The sequence below is a fragment of the Athene cunicularia genome (assembly GCF_003259725.1).
Source record: "Athene cunicularia isolate RWA chromosome Z unlocalized genomic scaffold, athCun1 chrZ_part4, whole genome shotgun sequence".
In the NCBI taxonomy this organism is placed as follows: domain Eukaryota; kingdom Metazoa; phylum Chordata; class Aves; order Strigiformes; family Strigidae; genus Athene; species Athene cunicularia.
Window position 1 is genome coordinate 2,604,326 of NW_020799145.1, and position 21,301 is coordinate 2,625,626.

The 21,301-nt window shown below is 45.8% G+C and overlaps 2 long non-coding RNA genes across 2 annotated transcripts in view; one reads left to right on the top strand and one right to left on the bottom strand.

Moving 5' to 3' along the window:
• Window positions 1-21,301, bottom strand: part of LOC113490382 — a 145,937-nt gene that overhangs the window by 16,701 nt on the left and 107,935 nt on the right. The gene's annotated exons all lie outside the window — the stretch shown is intronic.
• LOC113490384 lies at window positions 2,317-7,553 on the top strand. Its single transcript, XR_003400219.1, has 2 exons — window positions 2,317-2,613; window positions 6,898-7,553. It is a non-coding gene; the product is annotated as an uncharacterized LOC113490384 (long non-coding RNA).

The following is a 21,301-nucleotide window of genomic DNA, read 5'->3' on the forward strand; positions in this document are numbered from 1 at the left end:
CCCCCCCCCCCCGCTTCTCAGGCTGCTCAGTGCTTAGTGCAATTTTTCCCCCCTTGGGTCACATGCCAACCCAGGATAAATAGGGAGAGGTACAGAACTAGAACATAAAGGCACTACTCTAACGCTCCTGATTCCCACCTCTCCTGTTCCTTGGGAACAGGCCACATGACAACTCAAATGGCTTGGGAAAGGCAGTAGACCAGAGCTTAAGGTGCCCCCGTTAGTCCACTTCATTTCTGCCCCCTCCTCTCCTACCATTTGAGAACAATGACAAAGGCAGGGGACTGGAGCATTAAGGCCTCCATTAGTCCACTTGGTTTCTGCCCCCCTCTCTTACTGCTTAAGAACAATATGAACAATCAAGACCTCCTGACAGCCTAGTACATCTATGCTTGGGTTGTGGCCCAAAGGAGGTGATAGCACAACTCCAAGATCTAACAAGTTCTGGGCTTGCACAACTGGTAAAAAGTACCAGAATATTCCGTCATCCTATTTGGGATGAAATGGAAAAGTACCTGATGAGAGTCAATTATCTTGGACCCTACAAATAACAGTTCTAAGCAAGACCCTCTGAGCTCTTTTGGATCACAGCAGGCTGTCACTAGCATCTTCACTGAGCTGGGATGACACTCAGGCTCAGAATTCTCAAAGTTTGAAGATCATCTGCCCACAAAGCTGATGAAAGCCAGGGTGAAGTCAAACTCCTTCTCAACTCGCAGTTATCACCTGTTGAGAAATACCAATGCATTGCATGTTTCACATAATTTCACAGATTCATCTAGGTTGGAAAGGACCCTGGAGATAATCCAGTCCAACCGTTCGCCTAGCACAGTTCCCACCTACAGCATATCCTTAAACTCCAAATCGACCCTACTCTGAACAACTCCAGGGATGGGGACTCCACCACCTCTCTGGGCAGCCCAACAACCCCTTCTGAAAAGAAATGGTTCCTAATATCTAGCCTGAGCTTTCACTGGTGCAACTTGAGGCCATTGCCTCTTGTCCTGTTGCTTTCTACTAGGTTAAAGAGGCTCAAACCCAGCTCTCTGCAGCTTCCTTCAGGTAGCTGTAGAGGACAATAAGGTCTCCCCTCAGCCTCCTCTTCTCCAGACTAAAACCCCCCAGTTCCCTCAGCCACTCCCCATACGACCTGTGCTCCAGACCCTGCTCTCTTGAAACCCATGCTTGTGTTCCTGGTTTTTGCTTTGATACTGTCCTGAACTCCAGTGCCTCCTGGTCACTGTAGCCAAGGCTGCGCCTGACCTTCAGATCCACAACCAGTTCTTCCTGGCGCGGATTCACCAGTAATGTAGCGTACTGTGATCTTACTGAAACATCTGTGTAATATTTAGCAGCAGAAGCAGACTCCTAGTCTTGCTCACCTGAGTTTTGTCTTCATACTCTTTGCCATCTTACTGCCAGAGATGTTAAAAAAGAATGATTGAATCACAGAATATCTCAGGTTGGAAGGGATTCATAAGGATCATTGAGTCCCACTCCTCTCGGGACTACCTAAAACTAAATCATGTGACTAGAAGAGCATTGTCCAGATGCTCCTTGAACTTTGACAGGCTTGGTGCTGTGACCTGGAGAGGCTGTTCCAGTGACCAACCACCCTCTCAGTGAAGAGCCTTTTCGTAATGTCCAGTCTGAGATTCCCCTGATGCAGCTTCATTCCATTTCCTTGTGTCCTATCGCTCATCACCACAGAGAGATCAGCACCTCCCCCTCTGCTTCCCTTGAGGAAGTGGACAGTGAGACCTGCCGAGATGACATGAAAGTCTAGCCTGCATCCAGCATTGGGAAATACTACCAGTCCTTTGAGGAGGTTTCTGGTTTAGCGTGGAAAGCAGAGAAGGTGTAGTGACCAGATGTTGGGACTATTGGTCTAGCACTAAGGAGCCATTTATTGATGTAATCAGTGCTTAGAAGAGGGAAAAAGCAGTCATTTTCCTCCTTGGAAGCAGGGATCAAGTGAACAGGAATTAGGAGCCAAGGACATGTTTCTCTGAGGAAGAAAGAACCTGCCTCTCACAGTAACAACTCTGATTACTTCCTTCGTAGCAGCATTTCTTAACTTTCAGAAGAAGACCGCTTGCTTTAGAATGATTTTTGCTGCAGAGAGTTGAGGGCCAGTGCAGGAAACTGAGAGTAGAAAAGTTGTTCTTGTTTCCAGAAATAAAGTGTCACTTCATATTCCTAAAACTTGTGTATGTTTCTTGCTGTGCATGTTGTCCTGAAATGTTACATCTTCTGGCAAGTCTCTAGTTATGAAATGAAATCTAAAAAGCAGAGCAAACTGTTTTTTTAGTGGAGGTGATTTTACACAACATGTTTGCATCATGCAGTATAGATGTTTTTGCACTTGATGAGGGACAAAGACAGAGTAAGAAAGGAAGGGTGAATGAGTTTATTACTGTCTGTGAAGGCTGGAGATGCTTTACATTAGAGCAAGTTTGTGTACGTTAAGAAGTTCACCTTCCTATTATTTCTTAATTTTCAGGTGGGACAGTTCTAAATCATTCAGTGAATTAACCTTGCTGTTACCTTACCAGAAGGTGAAGCAAAGTGTGAGATCAGCAAGAGATTCTCTTAAATTCCTTGTGAAAGGAGGTACTTGTAATTTGCTGCTAGTAATAATAGAACAGGGCTAATACTGACGTTGATATTACCACCCATCTCAAACAAATCTTTTTAAAAATACATGCCGGCTTGTGCTGTTTTTCAGTTCACATGAACTGTTCACAAAAGAAAACACTGTTTGGGGTGGACAGGTAGCAACACCTGGCTAGAAGGGGCAGAATGTAAACATGTATGTGGGAGTTCCGGCAAGTGATTTCCCACATGTTAAGCAGCATACGCCTCCGAATAAAACCAATCTTGAAGACACTTCAGGAAAAAGGGGATCCCACTATCTTTCCTCTTCACAGACTAGGCTTGCATGTTTTACTCCAGTTCTTTGTTGTTTCAGAGAGGATCTCTGAGGGTCCTCATCCGAAGTCCATTCACATTCATAGAAAGACGTACGGGGGGCGGTGGCTGAATCCTTGCATCAGTATGAAGTCGTGTCAGTTTTCATGTGTCATCTGTTCTGCCCCTTGTCATATGCAAACTATTAAAAATCCAGTCAGCATATTGGGAAATGACAAGGAAGTCATACAGTCCAGGAAGATCTGTGCACTTGTGTTCTGAGAAATAGCTTGATAGAAATCAGTCCTTTTGCACACATATCTCTTCAGAGTACCCAGAAGTTTAAGAGGCATTATTGCATGGAGGCAATTGCACAGTAGCAGTTTTTCTCCAGATGGAAAGACTCTTAACACAAGTAATTGAGATTACAAAAAGCATCTCCTGAACGAAATGTTTTGAGTGGTCTCTCTTTTACTTTAGTGCTAATCTGTTGAAAGTGCCAATGTAAGATTAATTGCCAATAGCAGCCGCTGAAATACTAATCTTTTATTAGTTTCATCTTTTGATAAGTGTGAAGCATCAAATACCTCAGTTAAGGTAGCTCATAGAATCTATGCCATGGGCAGGGACACCTTCCACCAGACCAGGTTGCTCAGAGCCCTGTCCAACCTGGCCTTGAACACTGCCAGGCAGGGGGTGTCCACAACTTCTCTGGGCGACCTGTGCCAGTGTCTCACCACCCTCACAGGAAGGAACTTCTGCCTTATGTCTAATCTGAATCTACCCCCTTTTAGTTTAAAGCCATTACCCCTTGTTCTTTTTTTCCCCCTTTTTGAAAATGGGGCGCTTTTTTCATCCTTTCCAGTTGGAGGGAACTTCACTGGACTGCCATGACTTCATAGATATAATGGATAGTGGCTTAGCCACTTCATCCACCAGTTCCCTCAGTTCTCGTGGATGCATCTCATCAGGTCCCGTGGACTTGTGCACCTTCAGCTTCCTTACATGGTCTCAAACCTGATCTTTTACAGTGGGTGGTTCTTCCCAGTTCATTTTCCCAGTCCCCGCCTTTGCCTTCGGCATCTTGGAGAGTGTGGCCAGAACCCTTGCCAATGAAGACTGAAGCAAAAAAGTCATTGAGTACCTCAGCCTTCTCCATATCCCAGGTAACCAGGTCTCCCATTTCGTTCCAGGGCCCACATGTTCCCTAGTCTTCCTTTTATCACTGACGCACTTACAGAAGCTTTTCTTATTGCCCGTGACATACCTGGCCAGATTTAATTCTATCAGGGCTTTAGCCTTCCTGACCTGATCTCCGGGTGCTCCGATAGTTTCTCCATATTCCTCCCAGGCTACGTGTCCTTGCTTCCACCCTCTGTAGGCTTCTTTTTTATGTCTGAGCTTGTTGAGGAGCTCCCTGTTCATCCATGCAGTTCTCCTGGCATTTTTGCCTGACTTCCTCTTTGTCGGGATGCATCGCTCCTGAGCTCGGGCAGGTGATCCTTGAATATCAACCAGCTTTCTTGGGCCCCTCTTCTCTGCAGGGCTTTATTCCATGCAACTCAGGCAAGCAGGTCCCTGAGGAGGCCAAGTCTGCTCTCCTGAGGTCCAGGGTAGTGAGCTTGCTTTTTTAATTAAAAAACAACAAGTGGAAAGTTGTGAATTTCTCTTCTGTCACTACGTATTCTAATAGAACAGTTCCGCGAGGAGGGCTGATGGTTCAGAAGACTGTAATGGGTAATTCAAGTTATCTGTCATGGAGAAAATGTGAGGGACACGATACTTTGGCATAGGGAAGATGAAAGCCCTCCAGAAGTAAGCAAAGGTAAAAAAAAAAAAAAAAAAAAAAAAATCATCACCCCAAATCCTTGATTTTGCACAACAATAGTGATAAACTATGCTGAAGTGTTCCTGCCCAGCTTGACTGTTTACAGCTGTTTACACCTTTAGAGACCCATTTCAATAAAAACTGTAGAGCAGTCTAGCTTGAAGTGGTCTACAGCTAGGCCAGAATGGAGAAGACCAAATGGCTCTTTGCCAATTCCTGCATTTCACTTGGAGGCATAGCAAGTAAAAACATACTTGCATCAGCACTAGTCTTAAGTCTCTTGACTATCATCATCATCAGCAAAACCAATGTAATATGATCTTAAATGGGAGTTTCTTATGCAAATACAACCTTTGGTCTGGGATTCCTTGTACCATCGCTAAAGAAAGTCACTGTTAGCACACTGAAAGACCTGAACTGACTTGAGACCAGGTCAGCATTTTGTCATACGCTGCATTGCTACATCAGACTACATGGCAGTTGTACCCAAGAAATTGTGTCTGTGTCAAATGTGCGGAAGTCTTTCACACAAAAGCTGTAGCTGGGACACATCATTACAGCAATATAATAGAGGGTTGCTTCGCTCTCAGTCATGAATTCAAACCTAGCTTAAATTAGCAGTAGCAGAAAGTAATCACTATTGGTAAGGAAGGGCTCTAGAGCCATTGCTCTGCATCTGCAGGTACAGCCATGCGCTGAAAGGTTTTGTGTCCTGGCCATCTCTGACGTGTACTGCTCAACCAAAATACTGAACTTGTAGCGGAAAAGAATGTTTGCTCTTCATGGGTATTATTCTTGGTCATTCTCTGCTGTCATTCACTGACTATCCTCTAGGTTCAGTCAGACTCCATCCTTTGTAGCAAGGGACTGGTAGAGCCAAATATAATGGTATTTCATCTGGTTTTAATGCGGTTCATTAATAATTGAACTGTCATCTGCAGTAACATCAGAAGGAACATTGAATGGACAACATGGAAGTAGTAATCATCTAAGGTAATTACAGCCAGAAAAACGTTTGACATCTAGTCTGGGCTAAACATCTCAGCTCTTGCCACAGACAGTGGAAAGATGGTGATTTGTTCTTCCATAAAATCACCATCTAAGGCAACTGGGGTATATCATATACTAGTAGTTCTTACCTCTCTTCATTGATTATCTAAAATGGATGACTAGTCAAAATGGGATGCCAAGCTTTCACGTGGGCAATGTGAAGCAAGACAAACAGCACACATGCTAACCTACAGTCAGTACTACCAGGGAAATGAGATTGATTTTGAAGGGAACCATACCACAATTCATCACCTGTTCTAGACACTAGAATTTGCCTCCAGCCATTTTCTTTATCCTTCTCTGAGTAAAGGGTCCTTGAAAGGCATAGGTTATGTGTCTGGTGAACATCAGGTTTGCAAAAGTAGTTATGGAGACAGTTTTAGGCCCTATAAATTAAGGCTGCTGTTTTTCTCTCAAATACCCAGTATGCCACTAATTACGTCTGATATCAAAGAAGAGATCAAACAGTCTTTCAATATCTCCCCATTCCTCAGTGAACCAAACCACGTTCATCCAGCTCCCAGAGTGGGCTGCTACTATGCTTCTTTCTCATCGCTTAGCTACAGCCCACTTGAACTCCCACCTTGGAAACGAAGGTGAAAATGCAGGTTTTGTAAAAACCTCTCTTGGGGTGCTTCTGTGTGGCACAGATTCCTTCCCGTAATTCCCTCCCATGTCAAGGGCCAGCTCAACTAGTTGGGAGGGATGCTCATTAGCCTAGTGCAGCAAAGTGAGCTTTTGTACGTAAAGACAGGATCAGCTTGCTCGTGTTTCCTGTGGTGTCCTACCCTTTTATGAATGAGATAGTTCCTGGCTAAAATAATGGGTTTGATGAGCTTCTGTCAGATACTCATCAGCATGAGGAATTCTGCATGTTTTTGTTAATTATGGGCCACAGTTTTAGGGGCTTCCGTTTCATGTGCCTCACTGTGGGTCTGCATATCCGGTTTATGTTTGGCATTATGAATTTTCAGCTTACCTCTATTATATGTCTTATTCTTCCTTTCCATAAAGTGGAGGGCAACTCCTCCCTTTTTCTCCCCAGTCGCTTTCATTTGCTATGTCATGTGTCAGTTCTCATTATGGAAATTTGCTTCCTTATTCTCCAGATGATCAAGGCACCATTGGAACAGGACACTCGATTCATCATCTCTTGGAACAGATGGATCTGAGGGTTACTTGCATTATCCTTCCAGTCAGAGGGATTCAGCTTTTCACCGTGCAGCTTCATATACCACCTCCCAACACCTCAAGTCACCAAATCCTGTTGGGAGTCTTTCTGCTTTTCAAAACACGTAACTAATTCTTAAGGAAATCAGTTACCTGAGTGACTTCGTGCTGTGAGATCACAAGCTGAATGACCGGAAGGACTCACTTTCTGACCTCTTGGGCAAATTGGACTCGTGATTCTCGGATAAACTTCAGTAGAAAAATTGTGATAACTCTTGTACGGATATATAGAAAAGCCATGGTTCACCTAGCAAGTCTCCTTCAGTGGTCAGGACTAGACAGTTCAGAAGGGGGCATGAAAACCCGTGTAGAATACAACTGTGCGAAGAAAATACCCTGCAGAAAGATTTTGTCACCCCTGTCAACTGATACTTGTCTTTATGCCCTGAAATGTGAGATTTATGTTCCATGGAAATTCTGTATTTCTCTTTATGATATGCTTTCGTTATCATGAAATAATTTTCTGCAGTTCCCTGGAGAGTTCTGCTGTTGAATGATGCCTCAGGTGGACAAATACAACAGATGTATTCCCTTCCGTTGGTTTCACATTTATTGCCTCTGAATTTCACGCTGCATGCTCATGATCCTTACCCGGAGAGGAACTGAGATTCATTTGCCATCCCCTCTAGCATACAGCCACCTGTGTCCTTCTGTTTGAGCTGCATGACCCTCCCCTTCAGTTTGTGTAGGAGGAACCCCACCCACTCCCTTCATAAATGCTTGCTTAGGTCAGGAATTTTTTGTGGGATGAGCATATAGGGTCAAGGTCAGTTTCTGAGGAGCGTGAGCAGCCGTTCTCAGTGTTCCAAGGGGCATTCCGTAGCTTTGTGTTTGAGAACATGCAGCATCTATCCTGTGTCCTCCTTCAGGCCAGCTCTTGAGCCAGACAGTGTCACTCTGAGCAGTGAAATACTGGACACGATTGGCCGTCAACTTGGGGGAGGAAAAGTAGGTAGACTCCCACTTCTAGACAGAGTCGCTTCCTTCTCGTGTAAGTAGAGCAACTCTGTTTTGCTGTTTCCTTGCAGGACCTTTGGAGATCAGTGTGTAGTGGAATGCTGCAGAATGCAAGTTTACACCAGTTTCTCTGAGCAAAGGTTCAGGTTTGGTATCCATCCTCTACCAGTATTACTGAGTGAGAGAGAGCTTTTCACGCTGACACGTCTTGCTTGACAGTCAGACAGAAACAATAGCGTTGCTGACTTTATGCAACTGTGTTGTCCCTTCCAGTTCAGTACCTGCCATCTACCCTCACCATGACTCAGGTGAAGTAGATCTGATATAAAAGTACTCACTTCTAGAGAAGAGAAGAAAAGAGAATCTCTTTAGAAAAGAGAACAGCAACTGTACAGACAACACAGCTTCTAGGCAGGCCACATACACAAGCCTCAAATGTAGTCTGACACTGCAGGATATAGTTTGAAAGAATGCTGTGGGAGCTGCACCCATATAAATCCCTTGCCTTGCTGCTGCTTTGCACAGGGGAGAATTTTACTGTGCCTTCATTATTCTGAAGTAGGATCTGATTGTGCAAGGCTCTGAGTAACAAAGTTTTGCCCCACATACCTACTGTCTTGAAGGGACTGTTTTGTTTCCCTTTTTTATGTACTAAGTGCGCTGGGAAGGTGTATTTTCTTCCGCGCCCACCGTTCATCTGCACACAAACACTCACATAGGCATATCAGGTCAGAGTAATTTTTCTATCAAGCAAAGCTGTTTTTTTATCACTACTCCTTGAGACCTGTCCATCACTGACACACAGGTAATCTCAATTTCACTAGAGTGAAATAACAAGCAAGGTGACTCATGGGACAATTAAGTGCTTTGCTGGAGGAATCCCGTCATCAGGAATGACTTCTTGCTGATCATTCTGTACCTGGCTGGGACCCGATTTCCACGTCCTGTGTAGGATCTGTTGGATATGAGGGCTGATCAGGAATTCGGGAGAATGATGGCTGGACTCGAGTAGGCTGGGCTGCCTTTGGCAACTTAAGGAAATTTCTCTCTCACAGGGGGAAGCCCCAAGAATACTATGTTATTGTTCTGCCTCATGAACACCCTTACCATGCCAACTTTACAGGCATTGAGAACAGATTTCCATCAATCCATAACCTGCAAGAGCAAATGCAGAGGAGTAATAAGAAATGTGGTGGTTTGGTTGGGTTTGTTTACTTAAGTGAAGGGGCCTTCTTTTGTAAATGTGGTGCCCTTTATTCAAAAGTATGAGCACTCCCGGCATGTGTCAGTATGTTACTTGGGTGGATTTTATCTGGGAACCTGCTTTGTCGTGTCTTTGAGCAGATGAATTACTCGGCCTTTTCACAACTGGATTTTCAGTCACAGAATCACAGAATGGTTGAGGTTGGAAGGGTCCTCTGGAGGTCACCTGGTTGAACCCCCCTGTTTTTTCCTTAGGTCTTGATGTTTACTTTTTGCTTGGGCTTTCTGATGCCTTGATTAAACCACGTGGTATTTCTGTGAGATGCTTAAGAGAGGCATTATGTCCACCTTAAAAATAAATTGCTGGACCAGAGGGAAATGCTTTATCTTCTCCACAGCTGGATGTTAAGGTGATGGCAGAACAGGCAGGAAACCCACTGAGGGATTCAGGTTCTAAGCACAGGAGCTTGATGCCCTGGGTTATCCTGTGTGGGCTGCTGCTGCCACCTCAGAAGAACATGAGCCTCCTGTCGGTCTTCCTGTGTATCTCCCTGCTTTGCACGGGAGTTTGGGTGCTCTTTCATGTCCAAAATGCCGGAAAAGCTGCCTGTATTTGGGCCCCGTAATCTTCGCCACCCAGCAGGAAGGTACTGCATGAATTGCAGTCTTACCCTGTGTCTTCCTTTCTTTCCTGTTTTTACCTTGGTACCCGTTCCCATGGCAGTGAAAGCCGTACCTGGCATATATGCCCAGACTGCACAGAGATAACATTATATAATATTATATAAGAGTATAATGTATTATATAACATTATACAATAACATTAACTTTGCTTTGAGATGCCTGACAGGCTTGTCTGTTTTATGTCCTTTCAAAGCTGTAGACCCTGCAGTTTGCGCAGGAGGGCAGGGCTGGTGAGGTGAAAGTACTGTGTTTGCCCTGTGGAACTCTTGGTTTGAGCAGGGGCAGCTAGCAGGAGAAGAGAGGAGAGGAGGAGAAAAGAGTGTCAAAGGAGAAAGGGAGGAAGCAGAGGCAGAGCTGTGGGGGAGGAGACTTCACGGAGTATGCGGAGAAGCAGAGAGGACTGGAGGAAAGGATTGGGTAGGGAAGCCTGGCGGTACAGGGAAGAGAGCACTGAATGCACTGGAAGATGGAAACAGTCTGGAGGGCAGTAATGGAACAGGAGCTAGGGATAAAGGAGAGGGTGTGAGTTCCACTGGGAGTATAAAACCTGAAGCACACGGCAGGAAGAAGTAAGTAGCCTGAAGGGGAAAAGGGACGAAAGAAGAATTATTTGTGTGCATCCCTATGTGGAGATTTAATATGAGCGGCTGAAGGGATCATTGTGATTTTATATGATGTCTTGAAAGGATGTGATGAATGAGGCATTAGAAATAGTGTACCCACAGGGATCAAATGATGTCACTCCAGAAGGGGACTGAATTCACAGAATCAACTAGGTTGGAAAGGACCTTGAAGATCATCCAGTCCAACCATTAACCTAACACTGACAGTTCCCAACATTCACCACATCCCTCAGCGCTGAATCGACCTGACTCTTAAACACCTCCAGGGATGGGGACTTCACCACCTCCCTGGGCAGCCCATTCCAATGCCCAACAACCCCTTCTGGAAAGAAATGCTTCCTAACACCCAATCTAATCCTTCCCTGGTGTAACTTGAGGCCGTTGCCTCTTGTCCTATCGCTTGTTACTTGGTTCAAGAGACTCATCCCCAGCTCTCTGCAGCCTCCTTTCAGGGAGCTGTAGAGGGCAATGAGGTCTCCCTTCAGCCTCCTCTTCTCCAGACTAAAACCCCCCAGTTCCCTCAGCCGCTCCCCGTACGACCTGTGCTCCAGACCCTGCACCAGCCTCGTTGCCCTTCTCTGGACACGCTCGAGTCATTCAATGTCCTTTTTGGAGTGAGGGGCCCAAAACTGAACCCAGGAATCGAGGTGCGGCCTCCCCAGTGCCAGTAGAGGGGTAAGATCCCTTCCCTGTCCCTGCTGGCCACGCTATTGCTGACACAAGCCAGGATGCCATTGGCCTTCTTGGCCCCCTGGGCACACTGCTGGCTCCTGTTCAGCCGGCTGTCAGTCAACCCCCCCAGGTCCCTCTCTGACTGGCAGCTCTCCAGCCACTCCTCCCCAAGCCTGTAGCGCTGCTGGGGGTTGTTGTGGCCCAAGGGCAGCCCCCGGCATTTGGCCTTATGGACACTCCCCCAGTTGGGCTCAGCCCATGGCTCCAGCCTGTCCAGGTCTCTCTGCAGAGCCTCCCTACCCTCGAGCACATCAACACTCCCACCCAACTTGGGGTCACCTGCAAACTGACTGAGGGTGCACTCGATCCCCTCGTCTAGATCATCAGTAAAGATGTTAAACAGGAGTGGCCCCAACACCAAGCCCTGGGGGACACCACTCATGACCGGCCGCCAACCGGATTTAACTCCGTTCACCACAACTCTCTGGGCCCGGCCATCCAGACAGTTTCTTACCCAGCAAAGCGTGTGCCCATCCAAGCCTCAAGCAGCCAGTTTTGCCGGGAGAATTGTGACAGTTGGATTCCTTTCGTTAGGTGAAATTCCAGTTTGGATCTCACCTGAGAGAAAATCCATGAGAGGGTGAGGAATCTCCTCAACTCAACACAGACCAAGCAGTGCCTCACGACTGTGCGTGTTAACATTACAGGTCAAGAGCCACCAGTGCTGACCTGACAGTGTCTCCTGATTATCTGCCCTTTCTGGCATGTCAGGATTTTTGCCCATTTAGCTACCGTTCTACCCTGAGCCCATACATATGCCTGTTTAGTTGTTGGTAGCAGTTATCTGCCTGACAAAGCTGGCCATGTCCAAGAATGCTCTGTTGCTATGGAGTGCCATGGAGCAGAGGCTAGAAGGGATGTCTTGGCTTTCCATTTGTGAATGAGAACAGTGGTGCTGTCTGAGACATCAGAAGAAAACATATACATTTAAATAGCACTTTGGACCTCAGAAACAAAGGAATAAACAGCTGTGTCAATATAAGCCCACTGCCATTGACCAGAGAATGGGTGAATCACTTTATTTGTTCTCTTTTTCTGGCTACAGTAATAATAGTGGGTCCAACAGGACATTGCCGTTCTCTACAGTCCACGTGCCTCTTTTCCCCGTGTCTTCCAAAAAGGCTACTGCAGCCGTGCTGTTCAGCACTGGCATAGAGAAGGCTCTTTCAGTCTGTCACTGATTTTTATTTCAGTGACAAATCCAAGCCTGAGGTATTTATTTCACAGTCAAGGGAAGGGCTATAGATCCAAATCACTGATGCTCCCTCCCTCCCTCCCTGCCTCTTCTATACAGGCTATGAGTGGGAATTGCCCAGCTCAGATGGCAGAAGTGACAGAATTCTTGCTCCTACTCTCTAACTTCTTGGGTTGTAAAAGAGCCTAAACACGAAGGCTGTAATGATTAATAACCCTGTAGGGGTTAGATGGTCAGTGATCTTGTATGAGTCAGGCTTTCAGGATAAGGCTCTTCATTTCACTTAAGTAGCTGTCCATTGTTTAGCTAATTGGTAGCATCTGTTTATAGTTTCAAGTGACACAAACATCGGAAGCCTTGGTTAGTCTTGCGCTAGCCTGAAGGAACCACCCTAGAGGAAAGAAGGGGAATGTATGAACGAGGATGAATGAATCAGCATTGCTAGCCCCATGCAAGATGCAGAAATTGAATTAACATTTCATTTCACTTTCTAGTTCTACAGACTGCATTATTTAACACCTCTGGCCGTTGCCGTAAAGAGGCACGTGGCTCACAGCTCCCTAATTAGTTGCAAGTCTAAAGTGTTTACAGGGGTAGGATTGGATGTTTCAACGGGGGAAATTTACATCACCAAACCCCAAGCCCTCAGATGGTATTTACCACTAAATTTATCTGTATTTATCTGGTAATTTGCCTGTAGCCCGATTGCCCACTGTTTGTTTCAGTGCCTGAAATGGCATTTGCTAATCTGTTTATATGTGCAATACAGCAGTGAGAAAACTCAATATCCAGTCATAAACTTGTTTAGCAAGAATTTGAGAATGAGAGGAGGTGGAAAAACTGCACAACTGACACTTCAGGCACAGCATCACAAAAGCATTTTCTGTAATACACGGTGCTTACTGTGATAGATACTTAGCTTCCACTCTCAACTGGAAGTCCTATTTTTTCCCCAGGCAACATTGTATGCCAATCCCTGTAAGAACATAAGAGTTTATTTGCACGCTTCAAACTCTGTGACACCATCCCTCATGCCATCCTCAATTGGAGAGATGTGGATTTGATGGATGAACCACTCAGGGGATAAGGAATTGGCTGAGTGGCCGCACTCAAAGAGTGACGGTCAACAGCTTGGTATCTGAGTGGAGAGCGGTGACGAGCGGTGTTCTTCAGGGGTCAGTATTGGGACTGGCCCTGTTTAACATCTTTGTCAGTGACATGGGCAGTGGCATTGAGTGCACCCTTGGCAAGTTCAGTGATGACACCAAGCTGTGTGGTGCGGTTAACACACTGGAGGGAAGGGATGTGCCATGCAGAGGGATGCTGACAGGCTTGAGAGGTGGGCCAGGGTGAACTTCATGAAGTTCAGCAAGGCCAAGTGGAAGGTCCTGCACACGGGTCGGGGCAATCCCAAGCACAAACACAGGCTGGGCAATGATGAGTGGATGGAGAGAAGGACTTGGGGGTGTTAGTGGATGGAAAACTGACTATGAGCCAGCAATGTGCACTCGCAGCCCAGAAAGCCAACTGTATCCTGGGCTGCACCAAAAGAAGTGTGGCCAGCAGGTCGAGGGAGGGGATTCTCCCCCTCTACTCCATCTTGTGAGACCACACCTCCAGTACTGTGTCCAGCTCTGGGGCCCCCAACGTAAGAAGGACATGGACCTGCTCAAGCGGGTCCAGAGGAGGCCACAGAGATGATCAGGGGGCTGCTGAAGCACCTCCCCTGTGAGGACAGGCTGAGAGAGCTGGGGTTGTTCAGCCTGGAGAAGAGAAGGCTCCAGGGAGACGTTATAGCAGCCTTCCAGTACTTAAAGGGGGCCTATGAGAAAAATGGGGAGGGACTCTTTATCAGGGAGTGTGGTGGTAGGGTGAGGAGTAGTGGTTTTTAACTGAAAGGAGGTAGCTCTAGATTAGGAATTAGGAAGAAATTCTTTCCTGTGAGGGTGGTGAGACACTGGAGCAGGTTGCCCAGAGAAGCTGTGGCTGCCCCCTCCCTGGCAGTGTTCAAGGCCAGGCTGGACGGGGCTCTGAGCAACCTGGTCTGGTGGAAGGTGTCCTGGCTCGTGAGAGGGGTGTTGGAACTAGATTATCTTTAAGATCCCTTCCAACCCCAACCATTCTAGGATTCTGTGAAACAGGAGGGAGAGCAATAAAACCCATGAACCTCCTATTAGAAAGTGCTATACATAAAAGACAGGCAGCAAAGCCAGGATTTATCTATTTGTGAGCATGATAGCAGCCGCTGTTGTCCTGTCTTCCTACTGTATCTGACCTCAAACTCTGAAGAACAAAATTCTTGATGAAATCGAACAATGGTTTCTTTTTTCTCAGCAGCACTGGTATTTTCCAATGAGGAGGTCTGTTTTGTGCAGTCGTCCTAATACTCGGTGTAGTTCATCTGTTTAGTACTTTGGCACAGTGTATGCAGGAATGACTCTGAGATTGAGAAATGACCCTGCAGCATATGAGAAACATAGAGGAATGGGTTCCTAGGGAGTCTTCTGTTCTCTGACTCACAGCAGCCCTTTGTAATGCTGACTGCTACTTAAGTACATAAAACACTTCTCTGGTGATAAAAAGCTTGTAACCCCAAAGAATCCCGTTATATTCAGAACAGCTAGTTCTATCAGTCAGAGACTGTTTTTGTCGCAACCTTTAGGTGGCGAGAGAGGTCCAGTGAATTTCTTTTGGTGTTTCTTTTGGCCCTGGCTTGCTAAAATAAGGTTCAATAATCCAACTCCCCAGCAGGCTACAAGGGACAGAGGACAGTGTCAGTTGCCCTGGACTGGTTCAACTCTAGGAAACAAGTCAAAGGTTTACTTTGGACTATATGTTTTTATCCGTTCTCTTGAAGATAAGCAAGGAATTAACTTCAGGTGTCTTTGCTAGGGAGCTTCTGTAACGTCCTTGAAAGACAGTCTGTCTGTCTGAGGCGTTCCCTGTACAACAACTCAAAGGAGTAAAGTAATTTTTAGCAGAGAGGTAAGCAGCCTAAGCCTTAGCCGTTTGGTATCCTGCATTTATTACAGATCCAGAAAGATTATAAGTGAGCCATGGCATCAGCAAGAGAAACCGTAGTGACAATAGTCTAAGCAATCCTATTTCCTCATTCTGGAACTGCAGGTGATTGCTGACTGCCATCTCTTTTCTGGCTTTAGCTGTCCAGTCACTTAAACTCAGACTCTAAACTCAGGGTTCTGGAAAGGATGTATGAAATTCACCAGTTTTTCTCTCTATCAGTTTTGTGTTTGTGCATGAAAACAATTTTTAAAGTCTGCCAATAGCTGCCCTACTATAAAATCCACAGGGTGGGTGTGTCCTTCACTTGTGTGCTTTGGTCAGCATGAAAGATGGATTCTGCATTGGGAATTCTGTGTAGCATTTCTGATTAGATTTTCAAAGAGGGTGGGTGTTAAGCTATTAAAGTTTAGTGTATGTCATATGCCATATACGGAGAGTGGAAATAAGCCCTTAGACTTTGGAGAAGAAATCAGTGCTGAAATGATGGAGAGCAGTACTGGCTCTGGCAAGGTCTTGGTCTAGCAAAGACCAGCCTTCTCGAGTGAGTAGTACTGGTTGATTTGGACAGAACAACATGTCCTGCAAAAGCTGGCCCCATGCTGATCTAGAGATTCAGCAGGACAGCTGACAAGCACCTGGGATGCTCCGGCATTGACTGACACCAGGCACAGATGCAGTACATCTGATGAGCATGTATCATGCTGGCACGGCTACAGTGAATCTTTAGAATCAAGCATGGCCAGGCAAAAAACAAACCAAAACCCTTAGTACGCATCTGCTGGCATTTGAGACAGGAGTGTTTAGTCACTGTGTTTGGCCTTTAAAATCTTAATGAAATGTGCTGATGTAAAATTAGAATATGCACATGGATTCTGCAATTGTTAACTGTGCTTAATTTACATAGACTGCTTTATAGGAGTTTCAATGAGTTGAAGGACGAGATCATCTGCTGATTGATTTGATGGCTATGTGCAACTATAATGCCTCAGAACTGGGACACAAGAAAAGAAAAAAGTGTGGAAATGTGACCCTGGAAAGAAATGGGACACTGCAAATATGTGTGTTGGTTTAGGCCCTGCCGGTACCGGAGAGCACGTTGCTGTTGCCCCTCCCCCACCCTCAGTCGGTCGGGCTGGCAGTGAGGCACAAACCCCGGGTTAAAATAAGAAGAAATGTAATACAACAGTGGGATAAACAGTCTGAACAACAACAGTGGCAATGATAACAACAATAAACAGCAATAACAATAAGCAAGACAGACGATATACAGAGAAATACCGCAAATGGTCAGGGAACAAACCTGACGCGTGGGTCCTGCCACCAAAAAAAGCCAAAAAGAAAATAAAAAGTTTCCGCCCCTGGACCTGAGTCAGCATGGTATGAATAACCCGGCTGGAGATCCCTTCCCCTCCTCTCTCTGCTGGGGAAACTTAACCCTATCCTAGTTGAACCAGGACAACATGGCATCTTACTCTTCAGCAAGTCTTATTCCTAGGTTTTTCTGTTGCATTGCCACCAAACCGGACAGCTGTGGTTTTTACCATATTTTGCCAGTTTTACTTGCTCTGTTGATATGACAGAGCTGAAAAAGAGGTGGGCTCCTCTGGTGGTTTGAACTCAGCCGGCAGCCAGACCCACGTGGCTGGCCCTTCACCTCCCCCTCCCCCCTCTGGTAAAACAGGGGAGGGTCAAAAAGGAGAGAATGTATGGGTCGAATAAAAAGAAAAGAATTTGCTAAATATAACAAGACAGCAACAATTAACAATAGTGAGTCCAAAAAGAAACGGGTAAAATGCAACAGTGGCTTACCAAGCACGGCGGCTGCCCCCCACAGCAACAACATGGCGAACAAGCAGACAGCATGCGAGCAAGCCCCCCTAAGTGAAGAGTCCTGCAAGAGTGGGAAACCTGCCACCTAAATCCCTTGGCATGACATCACATGCTATGAAACACTCAAATGAAAATTAACTCCATCCTGGTCAATAACTTTGAGTTCCATCTGTTATGACAGTCTGTAAGGCTGAGGAATGAGGCAGAGTTGGCTCAGCTGGTGGAGCAGGAGGCTTTGGATGTGGCACGGGGATGTTGCAAGGCACTAAATGCAATAACAGGGCTATATGACAGTCCAGTTCATTGGCTATTCTCACCTAAAATCAAATCTCCCTGAGGCACACATCAGACCTCTCGGTCCTTCTGCATCACCCACCAAGTGCACTCAGGTCCTTGGGCAAAAGTAATCCCACACGCGGGTTTACCTTTACCCACTGCAGGAGTAACCCAGATGGTCTTCCCCAGCATATTCCTAATGCTCACTACAGGGGATTTATCCCCATCCACGGTATGTAGAAGGTTTGTCTGAGCAGGGTGTTACAGATGCTCTCAAATAAAAAAACAGATCAAAAATAAAAGAAAGCTGTTATCTTATTGATCACCTCTGTTGGAATTTGACGATGTCCATCTTCCCATTTTACTCCAAAAAAACTATCTCTTGTGCAGGTCTTGCAACATCCCCGTGCCACATCCAAAGCCTCCTGCTCCACCAGCTGAGCCAACTCTGCCTCATTCCTCAGCCTTACAGACTGTCATAACAGATGGAACTCAAAGTTATTGACCAGGATGGAGTTAATTTTCATTTGAGTGTTTCATAGCATGTGATGTCATGCCAAGGGATTTAGGTGGCAGGTTTCCCACTCTTGCAGGACTCTTCACTTAGGGGGGCTTGCTCGCATGCTGTCTGCTTGTTCGCCATGTTGTTGCTGTGGGGGGCAGCCGCCGTGCTTGGTAAGCCACTGTTGCATTTTACCCGTTTCTTTTTGGACTCACTATTGTTAATTGTTGCTGTCTTGTTATATTTAGCAAATTCTTTTCTTTTTATTCGACCCATACATTCTCTCCTTTTTGACCCTCCCCTGTTTTACCAGAGGGGGGAGGGGGAGGTGAAGGGCCAGCCACGTGGGTCTGGCTGCCGGCTGAGTTCAAACCACCAGAGGAGCCCACCTCTTTTTCAGCTCTGTCATATCAACAGAGCAAGTAAAACTGGCAAAATATGGTAAAAACCACAGCTGTCCGGTTTGGTGGCAATGCAACAGAAAAACCTAGGAATAAGACTTGCTGAAGAGTAAGATGCCATGTTGTCCTGGTTCAACTAGGATAGGGTTAAGTTTCCCCAGCAGAGAGAGGAGGGGAAGGGATCTCCAGCCGGGTTATTCATACCATGCTGACTCAGGTCCAGGGGCGGAAACTTTTTATTTTCTTTTTGGCTTTTTTTGGTGGCAGGACCCACGCGTCAGGTTTGTTCCCTGACCATTTGCAGTATTTCTCTGTATATCATCTGTCTTGCTTATTGTTATTGCTGTTTATTGTTGTTATCATTGCCACTGTTGTTGTTCAGACTGTTTATCCCACTGTTGTATTACATTTCTTCTTATTTTAACCCGGGGTTTGTGCCTCACTGCCAGCCCGACCGACTGAGGGTGGGGGAGGGGCAACAGCAACGTGCTCTCCGGTACCGGCAGGGCCTAAACCAACACACATATTTGCAGTGTCCCATTTCTTTCCAGGGTCACATTTCCACACTTTTTTCTTTTCTTGTGTCCCAGTTCTGAGGCATTATAGTTGCACACAGCCATCAAATCAATCAGCAGATGATCTCGTCCTTCAACTCATTGAAACTCCTATAAAGCAGTCTATGTAAATTAAGCACAGTTAACAATTGCAGAATCCATGTGCATATTCTAATTTTACATCAGCACATTTCATTAAGATTTTAAAGGCCAAACACAGTGACTAAACACTCCTGTCTCAAATGCCAGCAGATGCGTACTAAGGGTTTTGGTTTGTTTTTTGCCTGGCCATGCTTGATTCTAAAGATTCACTGTAGCCGTGCCAGCATGATACATGCTCATCAGATGTACTGCATCTGTGCCTGGTGTCAGTCAATGCCGGAGCATCCCAGGTGCTTGTCAGCTGTCCTGCTGAATCTCTAGATCAGCATGGGGCCAGCTTTTGCAGGACATGTTGTTCTGTCCAAATCAACCAGTACTACTCACTCGAGAAGGCTGGTCTTTGCTAGACCAAGACCTTGCCAGAGCCAGTACTGCTCTCCATCATTTCAGCACTGATTTCTTCTCCAAAGTCTAAGGGCTTATTTCCACTCTCCGTATATGGCATATGACATACACTAAACTTTAATAGCTTAACACCCACCCTCTTTGAAAATCTAATCAGAAATGCTACACAGAATTCCCAATGCAGAATCCATCTTTCATGCTGACCAAAGCACACAAGTGAAGGACACACCCACCCTGTGGATTTTATAGTAGGGCAGCTATTGGCAGACTTTAAAAATTGTTTTCATGCACAAACACAAAACTGATAGAGAGAAAAACTGGTGAATTTCATACATCCTTTCCAGAACCCTGAGTTTAGAGTCTGAGTTTAAGTGACTGGACAGCTAAAGCCAGAAAAGAGATGGCAGTCAGCAATCACCTGCAGTTCCAGAATGAGGAAATAGGATTGCTTAGACTATTGTCACTACGGTTTCTCTTGCTGATGCCATGGCTCACTTATAATCTTTCTGGATCTGTAATAAATGCAGGATACCAAACGGCTAAGGCTTAGGCTGCTTACCTCTCTGCTAAAAATTACTTTACTCCTTTGAGTTGTTGTACAGGGAACGCCTCAGACAGACAGACTGTCTTTCAAGGACGTTACAGAAGCTCCCTAGCAAAGACACCTGAAGTTAATTCCTTGCTTATCTTCAAGAGAACGGATAAAAACATATAGTCCAAAGTAAACCTTTGACTTGTTTCCTAGAGTTGAACCAGTCCAGGGCAACTGACACTGTCCTCTGTCCCTTGTAGCCTGCTGGGGAGTTGGATTATTGAACCTTATTTTAGCAAGCCAGGGCCAAAAGAAACACCAAAAGAAATTCACTGGACCTCTCTCGCCACCTAAAGGTTGCGACAAAAACAGTCTCTGACTGATAGAACTAGCTGTTCTGAATATAACGGGATTCTTTGGGGTTACAAGCTTTTTATCACCAGAGAAGTGTTTTATGTACTTAAGTAGCAGTCAGCATTACAAAGGGCTGCTGTGAGTCAGAGAACAGAAGACTCCCTAGGAACCCATTCCTCTATGTTTCTCATATGCTGCAGGGTCATTTCTCAATCTCAGAGTCATTCCTGCATACACTGTGCCAAAGTACTAAACAGATGAACTACACCGAGTATTAGGACGACTGCACAAAACAGACCTCCTCATTGGAAAATACCAGTGCTGCTGAGAAAAAAGAAACCATTGTTCGATTTCATCAAGAATTTTGTTCTTCAGAGTTTGAGGTCAGATACAGTAGGAAGACAGGACAACAGCGGCTGCTATCATGCTCACAAATAGATAAATCCTGGCTTTGCTGCCTGTCTTTTATGTATAGCACTTTCTAATAGGAGGTTCATGGGTTTTATTGCTCTCCCTCCTGTTTCACAGAATCCTAGAATGGTTGGGGTTGGAAGGGATCTTAAAGATAATCTAGTTCCAACACCCCTCTCACGAGCCAGGACACCTTCCACCAGACCAGGTTGCTCAGAGCCCCGTCCAGCCTGGCCTTGAACACTGCCAGGGAGGGGGCAGCCACAGCTTCTCTGGGCAACCTGCTCCAGTGTCTCACCACCCTCACAGGAAAGAATTTCTTCCTAATTCCTAATCTAGAGCTACCTCCTTTCAGTTAAAAACCACTACTCCTCACCCTACCACCACACTCCCTGATAAAGAGTCCCTCCCCATTTTTCTCATAGGCCCCCTTTAAGTACTGGAAGGCTGCTATAACGTCTCCCTGGAGCCTTCTCTTCTCCAGGCTGAACAACCCCA